Source organism: Canis aureus, chromosome 14 (assembly GCF_053574225.1).
Source record: "Canis aureus isolate CA01 chromosome 14, VMU_Caureus_v.1.0, whole genome shotgun sequence".
Taxonomy (NCBI): domain Eukaryota; kingdom Metazoa; phylum Chordata; class Mammalia; order Carnivora; family Canidae; genus Canis; species Canis aureus.
Window position 1 is genome coordinate 27406902 of NC_135624.1, and position 18874 is coordinate 27425775.

The following is an 18874-nucleotide window of genomic DNA, read 5'->3' on the forward strand; positions in this document are numbered from 1 at the left end:
AAGGTGGGCCTTGCTTGGTATGGTAAATGTGTTTCTGAAGAAGTAAATTGAATTACTTTTAAATGTTCTAAAAGAGATTGCTATTTAAAGGATCCATTTAGTAGAAGAGCCATTCATTTTCATGAAGCAAAGAATGTGATTATAAAAGTAAGCATTGCTTATCCTTCTGCAGCTTCAGGCTTTTGGAGCCTGCAGATCCTCAGGGGTTTGAGTGCCCCTGCTTGTGGTTGAGGGGTGTGGGAGTGGCAGTTTTTGCTGGACTTAGGAATGATTAAACACAAGGTTTGATCATCAACCCAATTAGTATATTTTTTAAAAATTATCAGACAGAATTTTGACCTCTCTTAGCAGAGACTTTATTATTTCAATCTTTCCACTTATAGATGCAGAAACTGAGACCACTTAATTTTTTTGCTTGGAAGACATCTATACAAATCGGCAGTCCCTAACATTACCATGTTGCAGAAAGTGAGGCCTGGAAGGGAACTCTGAGATCAATCTGTCCAACCCCTTTATGGTACAGATGGAGAAGCTGAGGACCAGGTGGTAAGTAACCTTGCCAAAGCCAAACAATTATTTATTGATGAGCTGGGACTACAGCACAGACCTTCAGTCTCTTAGTCCAGTGCTCTCTGAGCTGATTTACTCTTTAGAAGTTGACCAGTCCTAGGATTCAGATCCCTTAGAATATGTGCAGCATCTTCGTTGGGAACATAGAATCTGGAATTAGAAAGACTTGGATTTCAGTCCAAGCCCCCTACTTAACATCTCAGTGACTTTAGGCAATTTATACTACCTCTAGGAGCTCAGTTTACTCATCTGCAAAGTAGGGACAGTTCTGGTATTACCTTATAGGGTAGGTACATCTTTTACTAGATGGTGCACCTTACATGAAGGCCTGGCATATGGCAGCGGGTCAGTGGCAACAATGATGGTGGTGATGGTGGCGACAACATTGATGATGGTGGTGGTTTTAATGATTATGGGTCTCTCTCCTTTACTACTTTCTTCTACCTGTAGATAACAGGGTACAAACCCATCCTTTCTAATATAAGAATTGGCCATGACAAATATGGCCAACATAACTCAAGGTGAACACCACATTAAAACAATTGGCTAGTAAGAGGTGGTTCTAACTCTTGGTTATATAGAAATTGACTGCATTTAAGTTTGTTAAATGTTAATGGGCTGCTAACAGCCTCCAATCTAACGGAGCTGATGGCTTAGCTCCTGCACTAGAAAAACTACTGAAGAGAGACTCATTTGTTTTTCTTCTCTTTCCCAGTCTCCTCTCGCCTCTGCCTGAACATATAAAGAAACTCTCAGGCCCCAAATTAATAAAGAAACAAAAATCAAAGAAAAGCTTTACTTTAAATCTAACTCCCAGCAAAAATGAGAAGACTGCTATGTGGGTTTCAGAGTTAGGGATGCTTATGGCCTGACTTTCTGCTCTTCCTCTGTCTGCCAGCTTTGAACAGTATAGGAAACAGGACACAGAGAGGACGTGAGCTCTGTAGCTTCCAGAAGAGCTGATTCCAAGGGATCTTCTGTTTCTTATGAGAACATATTCCTAAGACCACTTTTTTTTTCTTACATAAAGTTCCTGTTTCTGCCTCTGCACATTTTAAAAGAAAAATTATCTGCCTGCCTGTTTTCCCATAAATATCAGCTCACACAATGTAGAAAGGGAGGGCCCTATCTTGTATTATGAGATTAGATATGTGCATGGCCACGGTCATTGAGAAGAGCCTCACAGAGAGTTGGAATGATCATTGCCGGCTTTTCAGCCATAATAAATTTCCACCTGGAATTTGAAAAACACTGTGGAACATATGCTAGTGATCCATTTAGTGGGGTCCCAGGTAAGAAAGACATCATCTGGGTAAATACCCTATAGTCACACTGTCAGGCTGACTGAATTCAGTGATACTTAACCCTTCAGCTTTGACATCACCCTTGCTTGGATCTTCTTTAACTGTCATGTTGTCCTTGACTGTCTACTGTAACACTGCTGCCTGGATGGATAACTGCTCCTATTGCTATCTAGAGTCACTCATACTGATACTGATGCTGCTCCATTGTGGTTTTCCTCCTCCCAACAGGGCAAATGAAGTGATGCTCTACTCAGGCTAATCGTTGCTTCTCCCAATTTACCAAGCATGCTGTCTTTAACTCATCCACCATGTTACTGCCCTTCTACTTTAAAGGGGCCCCCTTTTTACAGGGGATCCACTAAGCAAACAAAGAATGCATCTCAATCTAAGGGAATCAGACCCCAGGGTGACCAGGAGACAGTTGGATTTCTTCTTTGAGCTGCACAATGAACCAGATTTTTGCTTGTCCCCCCCCCCCCAGGATATATATATACAATGGAATATTATTCAGCCATCAAATCATATGCAACTGATGAGTAAATGGAATAATACTTCTGAGCAAAACTAGAACAGAGCAGACACATGCAGAAGGGCAGAGATGAAATAAAAGAAAAGCAAGATGAGAACTTCCACTTCTTGGTGAGAGATAGAATGGCCATATTCCCCAGTGCACGTATGACACCCTCCATGCCCAGGACACAAACTACACTCTCAAACACCCTGCTTTTTCCCTCGTCTCTCCCACACTTCATACCCCTCCTCTCCTCTCCTCTCCTCTCCTCTCCTCTCCTCTCCTCTCCTCTCCTCTCCTCTCCTCTCCTCTCCTCTCTTCTCCTCTCTTCTTTTCCTATTCTCCCTCCCTCCCTCCTTTTTTCTTTCTTTCTTTCTTTCTTTCTTTCTTTCTTTCTTTCTTTCTTCCTTTCTTCCTTTCTTCCTTTCTTTCTCTTTCTATGTTTTTCTTTAGAGAGGGAGGCAGGAGGGGCAGAGGGAGAGGGAGAGAAAGAATCTCAACCAGGTTCCATGCCCAGCACAGAGCCTGACACAGGGCTCAACCCCATGACCCTGAGATTATGACCTGAGGCAAAATCAAGAGTCAGATACTTAATTGACTGAGCCACCCAGGTGCCCCAATCCCTCCCTCCCCTTTTTCTTTTAGTTGGGTTAAGTAGATTTATTTTCCTTACAATCAGCCTTTCCTAGCACACATGCCTCATGCTTCCACATGCCATGTACTTGCATATGGCAGTTCCCTTTGACATTTTTGCCTGTCCTCCTTTGTCTCCTTGTAAAACCTGTATTCATCCTCAAGGACTCTGTTCAGCTGTCAGCACTGCAAAGCATTCCTCAGCATCCCCATGCAGGGTAAATCATTCCTTGTTCTTGTTTGTATTGTAGTGTTACTAGGCATTGGCATTGCCTATGATTTCTGACCCCCTTCCCTTGCTTTCATGATTTTCCTCCTCTTAGCTCCTCAATAGGGCAAGTAAAGCGATGCTCTGTGCTCAGGCCACTCCTTGTTTCTTCCCACTTACCAAGCATGCTACAAATTAGAAAATAATCCCTGGTCCTTTTCTTGCATATTCTCCAGGGAAGGGATCTGACGGATGACTGTGGATTTGTTTTCACTGGTAGGATATCACCCATAGTCCAGGTGTCCTCCTCTGTCCTCAGTCAGCTGCTTGTCCATTTTAGTATAATTGCCCCCAGCACTGGGATTTGCAGAGTTCAAGTGTTCCTATAAGTAGTGAATGGGTACTACGCCTTGCAGGGGAATAAGAAAAACATACCACAAAGCTATCATTCTCTTTACCTTTACAATTTCATTTGGAGAAAAAGTTTTATATATATTAAATAAAAATCCATATAGGGGATAAAGAGAAATGTGCAAAAGATGATATCATATAAAGAAAACAGTGCCATCCTTATAATGATAATAATTTTAAAATATTTGCAAGGGAATACAGTTATTTGTATTTACGACATCAGTAAAGCCATTTGTAGTAAAGACATTCACCTCCTGGGTCCTTTTCTTCTGGGACTGCCCCCAATGGCAACTACATGGCCATATTGGTGGCCTCTAGTGACAGGACTTCAGAGGGTTGATGGGGTTGGGGCCTGTATCATAAACCAAGTCAATCAAATTTTTCCTGTGAGGGTATTTTCAGTTTCGAAGGAAGGAAAAACACAAATACTCTTTTTGGGCGAAGAGGTAAGAGGTGAGGATTGTGTTTCCTCAGCCACCATATTTCACCCTTGGTTTACCTCTGCCAAATGGATGAAACTAGTTTGAAAGACTAAAGGTGATTATATTCTGGAAGAGAGAAGCAGAAATGAGGAATGGAAGGTGGCTTGGAATGTTTGTGTGCTTCTAACTCTTCCTGAGACCAGCTGCCACTCAGCCCTTCATGCATTTAAATAAAGTTCCCAGTCATTTGTCCCTCGTGTTTAACCTAAAGTTTGATGTCTGTCACTGGCCACCAAACATCCTGATAATGCAGATGCTACCTCTGTTGCTGCCCAGCAAGACTAGTTATGCCTGACCTCTTTTTCCCTCTCTCCCTATCGTTTCTCACCAACCCAAGAACGCATTTCAGGATGCAAGATAACTACTATTATTGGTACCACATTGCCTTTTAAGCCTTAGATCTCAATAAGCCATTAGGCTGTGGAGGTCGTGGTTTAGACCCTGCTACTAACTGCAGGTGATAACCTCAAGCAGGTCATTTGACTGACCTGGGCTTCTATTTCCTCTCTAAAGTGAGGCATGCGGGTTACAAGTTTCTAGGATATAACATGAAAGAATAGGTAAGGGCTAACAAGCATCAGGATCTAAACCAGGGCTTACCAGTAGTCAGCATGATATTCTCCAGGGCTGGGGCTTATGAAGAGCCACAAAAAGGGAATCTGGAATATTTGCTGTTCCAAGTTTTTTAAGTCTCCCTACCAGCCCTCACCCATTTTGACTGACCCAGTGCTGGGTCCCAGGAGTGAAGATTGAAATAAACACAATTTCAGGTAAAAGCATGCTCCTGGAGCAGGGACTTAGGTGGAAGAAACAGGCTTTGGGAGTAATAAGTCCAGATGGAACACTCTCTCTCAGCCTAAACTCATGTTTCTGTGGCCTCCTGGCACATCGTGTCACTCTGGATCTCTCTGCTCCAGTTTAGCCTTTGAGCAGTTACCAGGGTGCTGTTGCTGACACAAATCCCATTGTAAATCATTTCTGCTGAAAATTCTTCAGATTGTTTTTGACTCCAAGAAAAGCCTCAACTTCTTAACATGGCATTCAAAACTACCGGGCCCCAAGGCCCTGCTCTCTGTTCCCGTTGGTCACCATGCCTGCACCCCCTGTCTCGTGCTTGCAGGACTTACTGGAAAGCTTTCTGATTAGGAATAGGCAAAGCTGTTCCTCACCTCTGTGCCTTTGAACAGTGAACAGGCTGTTTCCTCTGCTTGTGCCACTCCTGTCCCTACCCCACCCCTCCTTCTCCCCCATATCTGCCTGGTAAACTCCTATCCATCTTTCACTGCTGCTAAAATAGTATCTTCCCTATGAAACAATCCCTCACCCTCCCCTCTCTCAAGCATTTAATCTCTGCTTCTGTTTTCATCCTTCCCCTGGTTTCTTTTTATTTATTTATTTATTTGCACCTCTATCTCCTGGCTAGCCTGCCAGCCACTCTGCAGCCTGGCTCATAGTAGCTTAGTCAAGATGCTTTCTGATAAATGCTTCTGAGCTATGGGATGAACCTAATTGTCTTCTTATTTATTGGACAAGAAGGAGGTTAAAAATGAACAAATATATGGTTCTCTAAGGAAATCTTGTAAAGAAACATCAAGAAATGGCACAAATTTGGCCTTTGGGTCATGGACAAGGCCTGGGATGTACGTTTTTATTCTTTGTTTTTTTGTGACTTATTGAAGCTGAACTATTTGAATTAGTAATGACTACACATCACTTGGTAAAAATCAAAAGGCTGTGAATACCTTTTTGTGTTGTGAGCGTTAGCACTCTTTCTTACAAGTAGGATTTATGAAAATTTTAAAGGACTGTAGAAGAGTCACACTCACCGCGTGAGTGATATTCAGGTAACATTTTCAGAAGATTATGGCACTTCCATCAATCACTCTGACACTGAGTTTAATGGCCTCCACCCTCTTCTTGCCACCTTCATGTCTGATATGTAGATAAAATATGAGATGTAAAAGAATAATAAGATGTTTCCATGGCTCTGAAAAGAGGACTGTGTCTCTTACCTAAAGATGTCAAGTCATTTGATTGCCCCTGCCTCCTCCAGGGCTGGCTTGCTCTCTCTTGCTTGTGCCCCCAGCTACTGCAAACCTTTCCAGCTGTGTATCCGGTTTGCAATATCACCATCAGTGCAAGCATTTGCTTACTGTTTTCCTCTTCTGATGGCTGGTAAGCTCCAGGAGGGCAGGGGCCACATTCCCAGGGCCTAGCACTGAGTCTGCCATGTGGTCAACATGGCTTGCTTATGAAGCAATGGATGAAAGACCCTGTTCAGACAGCATGTGTATGCATGTGTGTGTTGAAGTGTGCATATGTATGTTAAGTGGGAGGTGGGAACGTGGCAGTTAGAGGATGTGTAAGTGACATGTGCATGGGAATGCACATTATCTGCTCCATTCTGGTCCTTTAATGGATGTCAACAGACTTCCTCAGCTCGACCCTGCCAGTTTATAAAAGCAAGCTGCAAATGCTTGCTAATATTTTTGGCAAGTGTTGTTCAAACTGTCCTTTCTGCAAGAAGAACTCCCCAAGTTTTACTCTCTGTTGTTTATGTTATGAAACCAGTAGATTTTTTAAATGGTTTCCCAGTAGGAATGTATAGAATCATCTGGAATATGCTTTTTAAAAACTATACAGCTACACATCTCTTTCCTGTTCCCCTGGAGACAGAAAAACAAGCTCATGGCACAGTACACCCTCTCCTCTACTCAGCTGAGAATCACGATTCCAGGTAATTGCCAAAGGCGGGGATCATGTTGCTTTTGCTCACCGTTTCATTCTCAGTGTCCAGAACAGTGCCTGACCCATGGCACAAATATATCCTGGGGAATCACTGAATCTCTGCCTATCTTCTATGTTTGTTCCTGCCTTTATTGGTTTGGTTTGAATGCTTGGCTTTGTACCTTAACATGTACCCTCGCCCCCGTGTCCCCAAGATTTGACTCTTATCTCAGTTTCTCTCTTGTCAGTTTATAGCCTAGTGTTCCTGCCTACCACTTACTCCATCTGTCTGTATGGTCTCAGCATCATCCATCTTGGGAGAGTGCCCCCTGACTCAGCTCACTGATGTCCTGGGACTGGTTATCTTCTCCAAAAGGCCCTTGTCTAAATCTGACTGTGCCCCTTTTACCCTCGGGGTGAGAGATCTGGAAAATATTTATGCTGTTGGAGCTGAACAATACCCACAAGTGATACCTCCCCAGAGAGGTGACCATTTGCCTGCTTAACAATTACTTTTAGTGGCATTTGTAGTCATGCCATTAGATGTTGAGAGGACACTGGAGAGGAAGGTCCAGGATTCACATCCTAGTCTAAAATCTTCTCCTTGAGCAGTGTACTAGTCAGAGTTCTCCAGAGAAATAGATCCAATAGGAAGTGTGTATATATACAGAAGGAGATTCCTTTAAGGAATTGGCTCATGCAATTATGGCAGCTGAGAAATTTAAAATCTGAAAGGTAGGCCAGCAAGCTGGAAACCAGGGATTAGCTGATGCAGTTCAAGTCCAAAAGCCATCTGCATTCATTTATGCTTGAGAGCGGTAGGCCTTTTATTTGAGTGCATCTTCAACTGATTAGATGAGGCCCACCCACATTATGGATAGCAAACTGATTTCTCAAAATCCACAGATCTAAATGCTAATCACATCTAAAACCACCCTCACAAAAACATGCAGAATACTATTTGGCCACATATCTGAACACTGTGGCCCAGCCAAGTTGACACGTAAAATTAATCATCATAAGCAGTTTCCAGGTAACCCTGGATCTCTATTCCTTCAATAAAAAATAAGAGAGTGAGATTTGATGTCTGCCAACTAAATAATGAATTCCTTGTTTGGGAACAAGAATAACAAAACAGAGTCTAGAATTCAGGGACAAAGGATGTTCAAACACTTCTACCTCTTTTGATGTCTGACATCGAACATAGTACCTGGTATGTGGCTGGGAATGCTAATGGTTTGTGGATGGGACCAGAAGGCCTGGCTTTGAAAGGAGCCTACTCATGCTTTCTGCTGAATGTCAGTGGGTGGCATCCTAATTTTAAGTTTAGACACGTTACAATCTTTGTGTTACCATTATTATTTCTTGCCTTTTATTTTGCTCATTGATTTTTAGATGATTTAATTGGCCTTCTGGGCTTTCAAATCGATTTGGTGTTCTGTACTCAAATCAGTAATGGTTTTTCTGGAGCAGTTGACTACAGATCACCCCCTTGAGGCCTGCACCTTTTGGGCAGCCCTGCTGCATTTGACAGAAAGGACATTTTCTTCTTCCCCTTAGTACTTAGAATTTTTGTAGAAAGTACAGCATGTGACAAATTGCAGAGGCTATGTGGCTCCTATTAAAATACGGATCTTGTACTGGGAATATAAATTGGTGCATCCACTATGAGAAACAGCATGGAGGTTCCTTAAAAAATTATAAAAAGAACTACTATATGATCTAGCAATTCCACTTCTGGGCGTTTATCCAAAGAAGACAAAAACACTAATTTGAAGAGATATATGCAGCATTATTTACAGTAGCCAAGTTAGGGAAGCAACCTAAGTGTCCATTGACAGATGAATGGATAAAAAAGATATATATATTATAATACACAGACATGTAATAGAATATTACTCAGCCATAAGAAAGAATGAAATCTTGCCATTTGGGACATGGATGGAGCTTGAGGGTATTATGTTAAGTGAAGTAAATCAGACAAAGACAAAGACCATATGATTTTACTTATAAGGGAATCTAAAAGAACAAGCAAATAAAGAAACCAAAACAGAAACAGTCTCAAAGATACAAGAAACAAACTGCTGGTTTCCACAGAGGGGTGGGTTTCAGGGATGGGGGAAATAGGTAAAGAAGATTAAGAGGTACAAACTTTCAGTTACAAAACAAGTAAGTCAGGGGATGTATGAATAACATATGGAATATAGTCAATAACATGGTAATAACTTTGTATGGTAACAGATGGCAACTAGTCTTGTAGTGGGGATCATTTTGTAATGTATAGAAATATTGAATCTCTGGGGCACTTGGGTGGCTCAGTCGATTAAGCATCTGAATCTTAGTTTAGGCTCAGGTCATGCATGATCTCAGGGTCCTGGAATCCAGCCCCTCATTGGGCTTCCTCTCAGCAGGAAACAACTTGTCTCCCTCTCTCTCTCTGCCTCTACATCCTCAAATAAATAAGTAAATCTTTAATAAAATTTAAAAAAGAGAAATATTAGAATCTCTGAGATGGATAACTGAAACCAACAGGATATTCTATGTCAATTATAGTTCAATTAAAAAAAATTATACTTCAATTAAAATAAAATGTATAGACCTTGTGTCTCTCCAAGGAAGGAAATATGACCCGTGATAAATAAGGGAGTGTGTATCCAGCATTCAGAAGAGACTGGAAAGGGATGTTGAAGTGTAAATACCAATATCCTGTTGAATATTTGCACAGCCCTTAGGTAGTGAGCCGAAGTCACAGGGCAGGCTTACAGATTCAAACACCTAGAGGGCTAGGCAGGGAGGAGAGACTACTGGCTGGGCAGGGTCTTTGATAAACCGTAACCACAAGCAAAATCAAATGAGCTCCTTTGTTGTCAGGTAGGAGTAGGAGCCCAGTGCTGCTGGAGTTTTCAGTCAAAACCTGAAATCTGGGATTCTATGTAAAATGAAAATTTTAAGGGCTGGCAATTCATTCAAATTGAATGTGAAAATCAGCATACCATGTCTGCAGGCCAAGTCCCAGCCTACCAGTGGCTGGTTTATGGCCTCCTTCTGTCTTACTTTTTATAAAACTGGGATGATTCTAAGTGCTTGTCTCTTATAAACAAACATTTAGAAGACGTTTGTTCTTGTTTGACGTATAACAGGTTGCAAACCTGGAGCTCTGTAGACTGCCCTTGTTTCAGTGGGGTTGGGGAGACAAGATTTATCCTGTAGCTGGTGAAGCTGAGGCCTCAGGACTATTGATTGCAAGGCTTCTTTTAAAGCCCTGGGTGAGCCGTGGCAATGTGATGGTATGATCATATGTTTTCATGAAATTTTAAAAGTAAGATAGTCTAGCTGCAATGCTTTAGGACCATGGTCTGTATCTGCTGTTTTCTCTTTTTCACACCTTCCACAGTGTCCGGTGGTGGCATAGTGGCTTGGGGACATATTTTAGAGATCCAGCTATCAAGGCTTCTCAATCTTGGCAATCTTGACACTTTGGGCAGGATAATTCTTTGCTGTGTGGACTATCAATCCTGTACCTTGAAGGATATTTGTAGCAGTCTGGCCTCCCACGCCAGTAGAAGCCCGCAAACCCTTCATCCCCACCCCTAAAAGTTGTGATAAACCTCCCTTGGTTGAAAATTGAACCCACATCCATTGAGAACCATTGAACTAATGAGAGGTTAATTTGTGGATACCTTTAGCTTGAGTTGTAACATAATCGTGTGGCTCAGGGTCACATTGGTGTATGAGTTTACTAATAGTAAACTAATAGTTCCTGTATGGTTATGAATTCCACAAACACTCATACTGCTCCTAGTTTCAACTCATCTAACCTCATGATACCAAGGTTCAGGACTAGGATGACAGATCCCTGAATGGAAGTACATGAAGACACACATGGGATGGAGTAGAAAGAAAAGTTAGAAATGATGGAGTAAGAAGCCACTCTATTAAAATTTCTTCCAAATCTTACAAGTCACATATGAAAGAAACTTGATAGAGACTTTCTCAATTCTGATAGCAATCCCCAAATTGTATGTGACTTTACCAATGATGTATTGTTGACTTTGAAAGAAAATTATCTAGCTTATCGATGATAATAAAAATAAATTCCAAACCATGCTAGAGGAAAGACTGAATTATTTTTCTTTTCACACTTTTGAAAATATTACAAAGTTGTTATCTTATATAGAAGGATTCAAAGAGCCTATGCTAAAACTACAGCTAAAAATATAGCAAAAAGTGTTGCAGAGGAGTTCCAGGTAGTCGAGTATTATTTTTCTGAGTTTTATATTTGTAGTATTTGTCAGCATTTTAAAATGTTTATTTTGCAGTGACTTATTCTCATTCTAAATAAATATTTATTTTGTATCCAGTTTTATAGATCTTTACAAGAAGGCACATCTCTCCCCACCCCCACTGCCACAGTTACATAAACTTCAGTCCCCTTAAAAAAGCTAGATTTGGATTTTAGATGTTAAATTGTGATAGAGATCTCTAGAGTATTTATGCAAGTAATTTCTGGAGAGATCTGGTGTTGTGCCATGAGTCTGCCCCTGTCCCTTCTCTGCCCATCTCCCAATCACCAAGGTGAGGGAAAAGGATAGTCTTATTTTTACATCAAATGGAAAGAAGTGCTGCAACAGGACCACTCCAAAAACTTGATGTTAGGTCCTGCAACTGGAGTGACAGTAAGGCTAGTACTTGACTCGTGGCTGGAAATCTAAAAGAGAGAGCCAGTTCTGGCTAGCTGTCCAGATCACCACAGCCAACTAGAGGTGACTGCACTGGGCCACCTATACTCACAGAGTTTATAAAGGGTAAAAATGTCCAAGTGTTTCCCATGAGCCAGAAAGAAATCACATGCAGCTCTCTTAAATCCTAACCAGGAGGGTACTCAGAGGCATGATGGGGCTCCAGAAAGTTCATGTGGTCTATTGAAGAACAAGGAACTGAAGGGTACTCTGTGTAATGCATCACAGGAAGTCCTACTAAATGTGCTCAGGAAAAATCTCTGAAGAACCTATAGGGATGCCAATAAGACACAGTGCCAATCTTTAGGTACCTGTCAGACCCAGATATGTGGGAGGTGAAGTTAAAATGGTACTAGTCAAATAAGAAATATCCTGTTCTCCTTACCTCTCCTCCTTCTCCTCAATCCCTTCATAATCAAGGTTGGCATTAATTGGGAAGGAAGTAAGCAAGAGAGAAAGAGAGGAGGACATAGTACTTTGCATACCAAAGGCTCTGACCGCTTAACCTTAGAAAGGTCCTCTTATATGGTTGGCTGGTGACTGGGAACGTGGATTTGGGGAAGGTTACCATTCTTCCAACTGATCATAGTAGTTCAATTGGCCTAAAAACTGGTTATACAAACAATGTTTTATGCTGAACTCCTGCCATCCTTCTGGGCATCTGGAATTTTAGTACATGCTAGGCAAGGGCACCTATGTGATAAACCCCTAGTCAAAATCCTAGGTGCTGTGTCTCTAATGAGCTTTTTTGCTTGGCAACCTTTCACACATATTGTTACAGTGCATTGCTAAGGGAATTTTCATCCCCTGTGACTCTATTAAGAGGGGACTACAGAAGCTTGCATCTAATTTCCACCAGACTTTGTTCCATGTGCCTTTTGTCTTTTGATTTAGCTTTGGCACAAGAAATCAGAGCCATGAGAACGATGTACATGAGACCTGTAAGTCCTCCGAAGAAATCATCAAGTCCGAGGTGGTCTTAAGAACTTCCCAACACAAAGCCCTGGATATTGAGATAGAAAATTTACTTTTGAATGAGGCTTTAAAGCCCTGGTTATTACACAGACTAGACATTTTGAATGATTAAATGAATACTGTATTTTGGGCTTAAAGTGGGCAGAAATGCCATGAGGCCAGGCAAGTTTTCATGCAATGATAGGACAACCAACTCTATTAATAAGTCTAATGGGAGAGTGGAAAAGAAAAAGAAAATTACATTCTGATTATATCCAATGAGGCAAGCTTGTTCAGCACGTTGATGTACTACACATTAGTCCATTGAATTTTCAATGTCACCAGTAGAAACAGAAAGAGCTTTACAAACAAGGAAACCAAAGCAGATAAGACTTAAAAAGACATTCTCAAGCCCACAGGGTGATAAGGGAATGAGCCAGGTATTGCAGTTAGGTTCTCTGCTTCCAAGGTTTGAGTTTTTTCCACTTTGCTACATTGACTTTGTTGCTTAATGGAGAGTGATGGGATCAACCAAAAATCTATAGTTCCATCCTCTAAAAATAAAAATGACTTTACTGCTCTATAGACTCTGTCCATATTCATTAAGCATGTGTCCTTTGATATATATTATCTTATCTGGGGGCTTAGTTTGGATCAGGTCATGTCCCCCACTTAAACCAATGACCTTGGAGCAAGCTGGCTTGCGAGAAAATGGAGACTGCGCCCTTGATCGTAGACACCCAGAAAATCCCTGGTGGAGCCTGTGCGTATTCATGTTTACACACACACACACACACACACACACACACACACACACAGATTTTTGTCCCACCTGAGTAACATACTGAATATATCACATCTACGGTAATGCTGATCAATAAAAAAGAAAGTCTTTCCTAAGTGCCATCAATTATGGCCATAGCTAGATAAATTCATGAGCAAAATCCAAACCAAATCATCTGTTTGATCACTGAGCTGGTTTTTTGGACACTAAGCTAAGTATGAGAGATACAGTAATGAACACACCCAGCAGTTGGCCTGAGAAGTTCAGAGGTTAGCAGAGAAGATAGACAAGGACATCAAACAGCAATTTTAGTGAGATGGAGCACAGTAGAATCAAGAAGAGGGGCAATTTAGATAGACTGCTTGCTTTGGATCATATCTTAGTTCTTCTGTTTTCTGTTAGCTTTGTGACCTTGGGCAAGTGCCTTAACTTTTCTGGGTTTTAGCTTTATCATCTATTGTCAATTAGCACCAGCTACATGTGAGGCTATTCAACTCAATGTGAGCCAACCGTACATAGAAGATTGGATTCTGGATTATAATTATGATGAGGTCACATCTTTGCTCTCAGGAAGTTCTCTTTCTATTGGGGGAGATACACAAGTAAATAGGCAGTCATCATAAACCAGAAGTGCTCCCATAGAGACAGTTAAGAGCAATGTAGGCCTTCATTGTTACTCAAATGTAAAGACTACTCTTTGGTGACTGATAGGTCCTGTACAGAAAGAGGGACTGACAGACAGCCTGAATTACATTCAAAGGAGAGTCAAGAGTATGATGAAGGGGTGCAGAACCAGGAGACATGAAGAGCAATGGAATGAAATAGGAAGATTTATTGAACCAGAAGAAAATATTCTGGATCCACGGGGGCAGATATTCATTATCTATCATTTGTAGGTTTCTTAGTTTGGGCCCTATCTCCACTTCTCACACATAGCAGTTTCTGAGAGAAATCTCATAGGTCCTCCATCACCACAGTGTCCTTGTGCTATTCTGCTACCTCTCTGGCCTTCCTAGTGTCCTCTCCTCATTTTTACCAGCCACAGGGGTTCCTGTTCCTTAAATACTCCAGGAACATTTCCTTCTTAGGGTCTTTGCATCTGCTGTGTCTTGTGTCCATTCTGTCATGTTCCCAGTTACCTACTTCCTTTGGGAACTTACTCAATACCACAGGTCTCCCTGAGTTAGGGACAAACAGGGAGGGGTAGGCAGGAGGTAGGGGGCCACAGAATCAGGCTCACAGAAATTCCATAAATGAGGAGGTGTAGGGAAACCAGAGGTAAGGGAAAAAGCCAGACCACCCACCCCTAAGGTGTGAGTGGGGCGAATGACTTGTTATAACAGCTACTTGTGACCAACAAAATAAAACCAGACCGCAAAGAAGAAGTAAGCCATTAAAGATGTTATCAATAGTCCTTACTCAATGGTGATGTCAATAGAAAATGTTAAAAAGAATTTAGTTTCCCTGATTGGGCTCTCAATAAAAGCCCTCAGTGGCAACCCTGGTTGGGACCCTTCTCACTCCTGAGAGCTTTCTCTGTATCTTTACTTAATAAACTTCTGTCCCTTTACGCACTCTCCCATGTCCACGAGATTCATTCTTCAACTCCGTGAGACAAGAACCAAGCTCTCCTGTATCATCCCTATTACCCTCTTCTGTGTGGTTTCTCTCTATAGATTATGCTTATTCCAACCTGGACTAGATGTTTCACATACTTCTCTTTAATGTCTGTCTTCCCCAACTAGAAAGTAAGTCCCATGAAGGCAAAGATATTTGTGTTATTTGTTTAATGCTGGGTTCCAGAGTCAGTGACAATACATGACATTAGGAGACCCTCAGAGCATATCTGTTGAATAAAAGCACATGAGAATGGACTCTATAGTAGCCAGAGCTCCTGAAGGATTGAATTGGAGGCCTTGGGATGAGGTAAGAATCCCATTATCAGAGGGGTTCAAGCTTAGGCTAGACAAACTTTGGCCGTGATATTCTAGAGGATATTTGAGAACTGGGTGGTAATTAGATGTGCTTTGTTCTTTTGAAGCACTAACAGTGCCTCATTTATAATTATTATTACTTTTTTAATTGAATGTTGATTTGCCAGCGTATATGGAGTATGATACTCCAGTGCTCATCCCGTCACATGCCCTCCTTGGTGCCCGTCACCCAGTCACCCCATCCCCTTCTCATTTATAATTAGATGAAGGATAACTACTACCATATTTTAAAAGAATAATGCTCTTCCTGTTAAATCTCAGATTGTGCTGCTAACAGAAAGGTATCTAAATGCTTTATTGGTTGGATTGTAAAATCACTAGGGATCGTTATATATTTATAATTTAATGCATGTTAACTATTAAATTATATCTAATGACTAAATACTTTTACTAATCAAATACTTTTTCAATAATTAAAAAATTAAACCATGCTGGCTTTATTTCAGATAAATCACATCATCCTAAATGAAATCTTTGAGGTCATGTGATCCTAACATAGATGTTACTCAATTCTAGTGACATTTTACCTTAATTTTACCTAAATTTAGCATCTTGGAAACTTGAAGCATAAATTTCACTGTATTGTGTGTTCTATATGGTTATTTTTTTACATAAAATATGTAAATGGAGGCCATATTCAATTTTAAAAGAATATCACATGGCAAGAAAATAGGTCATTTAATCATCTTTCTTTAGTTTTTAAAAAAAGATTTTATTTATTCATTAAGAGAGACCAGGAGTCAGGGAGGGGCAGAGGGAGAGGAAGAGAGACTCTCAAGCAGACTCCACACTGAGTGTGGAGCCCCATGTGGGGCTTGATCTCACAACCTTGAGATCATGACCTGAACCAAAATCAAGAGTTGGTCGCTTAACCAACTAACCAGGCACCCCTAATCATCTCTCTTTCTTAATGTCAAACTACCTACATTGAGTCTTCTTTTCCTAAGCTGCCTATGGCTCCAAATTATTACACCTTCTTGTGTACCCTTTTGGAGATACTGAGTATTAAGCACTTTTAAGTTCCTCTCAATTGATAAACCTGCAGTATTTCTCTTCTACAAAATGACAACAGCCTTTTATTTTGTCTTTTAAGGCTTGGCTCACATACTATGTAACTGTATTCACCTTATCATTGTCTCTCATATATGAATCTGCATAAGACCTCTTGTGTTCAAAGACAAGAATCTATTGAATTTTAATGTTATGGGTTTTGGAATTTTCAAGTGCCTTATTTTTTTTTTTTTTTTGTAATATGTTGGTGTGTGTGAATCTCATTTTAATTAGTTTAACATGTGATGCACCCTAATTGTCAATGCAAACTCTAAATTAGCTAGCCTTTGAAAGACTAATCAGAAGCCCACAGATTAGTAGTGTTGTTAGGATTCTAGTTTATCAGTGATTAACACTAGAGAGTTTTTTAATTAGTATAATGGATGTTGCACATGATTTTTAAAATGATCAAATGACTGGGTTTAAGATACATACATTGGCCAGATGGGTTTTAAGGCCTTCTGCTTTGCATGAACATGCTATAAAAATCTATTGATAAAATTAATCTCTTTCAGAATAAAGCCTTGGCCTTGGGATTTCATCCAGGTCTGTGTATAGCTCCATATTCAGGATTCTGTTACTTCAGCCTTCTGGAGGGCTAACTATATCCTGCACTAGACTATTGTGGACTCGTATTAAGAAAGCCTTTCATCAAATGCATTTGTCAGAGTACATAAAAGAACAAAGAGTGAGATTTTATCAAGCTTGCACAATTTGTTAAATGGCTATTTTGTTACTGTTTTACTAGTAAACATCTGAACACCTGACTGAATTTGTTCAGAGACTAGCTTTGAGGAATCCAGCCAGTTGGAGACGCATCCTATTCCTCAAATTCCAACCATGGGAGCAACTAATGTCTAACAAAAAACCCCAAATTGTTAATTGTCAACGCACATTGTCTAATCCTAGTGAAAACTCACTGAGGATTTCAAGAAGTTAAAAATTCCAGAAGTTTAGTATGTGACAACAATCACAAACATTTTCCAAGAAAGAAGTAAAACAATAAATTACATGATTTGTACTAAAGTGAGCTATGAATTTCTAAAATTTACTAATAGCTTATATCCAAGTAGAAGCTACCATAAAAATGAATTATGTCTTAAAAATGTAATTGTGAGTGGGCCATTAGCAATTTATCATCAGTACCTGTATAAATGTGATTGTGATGGTGATTAAGTGTTTTATGTAGACCATAAAACTGCCTAAACATAATGTAACATAAATACTGTAGCTTCAAAGACAAATAGTATTTAAAAATTAGTAAATTATTCTCACAATTGAATAATACCTAAATCTGTAAATCTTGATGAAGAAATATAATTTTATTTATTGTAGAATGAACTTAGAAAAATACAGAGGATGGAATTTTTGAAGGGGAGTCCTGGGCATATTTATAGGTTTCAGTTGTGGAGGACACTTTAAAAATTATACTTCTTTTACTCCATAAATTAGAGATTTCCTCCTCTTTGAAAGAATGAACTCTTTTTCTAGAAAGACCAAGAAGTTAGGATTATTTGGGTGTTCAGAAAAGTAAGAGGGTGGGAAATAAGATAGATGTTCTTGAAATAATTGAATAAATTATGAAGAAGAATAAAATTAGCTGCAGGGAATGCATATAGTTTTAGAATTTAAAAATGACCTGAGGTGTTGTTAACTGAGCTATGAAGGGGGATGGAGTGTGTGTGAAAAGTAGAGGGGAACAAGGGAATAACATGGCTTGGGTGACTTATCCGGAAGAGGGATGAAGAAGGGAGGTTGTAGCAGAAGAAAAGCTTTCTAGGGAATAGATTTTCACACTCTTTACCAGGAGCAAAGTTAGCTGAAGACACAGCAACATCTGAGTGAGTCCTTGAGCCACGGGTAGAACCATGCAGAAGTCCTCACCCCTCAATCTCTATTTCTATTGCTTAGGTTTGTAAGCCAGAGACTCTCAGTATATCTATAGCATGACTTGTTCTCTACATTGAAAATAACAATGTTATTCCACATATAGGAAACAGGGCAGAGGACCATAGGGGAAGGGAGGGAAAACTGAATGGGAAGTTATCAGAGAGAAAGAAAAACCATGAGGGATGCCTGGGTGGCTCAGTTATTGAGTGTCTGCCTTCAGCTTAGGTTGTGATCCCTAGGGCCTGGGTTTGAGTCCCCCCTCAGGCTCCCCGTGGGAGCCTGTTCCTCTCTCTGCCTGTGTCTCTGCCTCTCTGTGTCTCTCAAAAATAAATAAATAAAATCTTTAAAAAATGAGAGGCTCTTAGCTCTAGGAAACAAACTGAGAGTTGCTGCAGGCAAAATGGCTGGGGGGTGGGGTAACTGGGTGATGGTCATGATGGAGGGCAGATGATGTGATGAGTCCTGGGTTGTTACACACAACTGATAAATTATTGAACACTACATCTGAAACTGTGATGTACTATAAGTTGGCTAACTGAATTTAAATTAAAAAAAGGAAAATATCAAATCAGGAGTCTTAACTTTCAAGTTCACCATTCATTTAAATAGGTTCTAAT

At 40.4% G+C, this 18874-nt stretch overlaps 1 long non-coding RNA gene across 3 annotated transcripts in view; it reads left to right on the forward strand.

The window, feature by feature from the left end:
- LOC144283311 (uncharacterized) overlaps window positions 1–18874 on the forward strand; it is an 83305-nt gene that overhangs the window by 9213 nt on the left and 55218 nt on the right. For 2 of the 3 annotated variants that reach the window (XR_013351770.1, XR_013351769.1), the window contains exon 4: window positions 384–546. This is a non-coding gene — a long non-coding RNA (uncharacterized LOC144283311). Of the gene's footprint in view, window positions 1–383; window positions 551–18874 lie in introns of all 3 variants that reach the window. The other variant, XR_013351771.1, reaches the window with a different exon arrangement.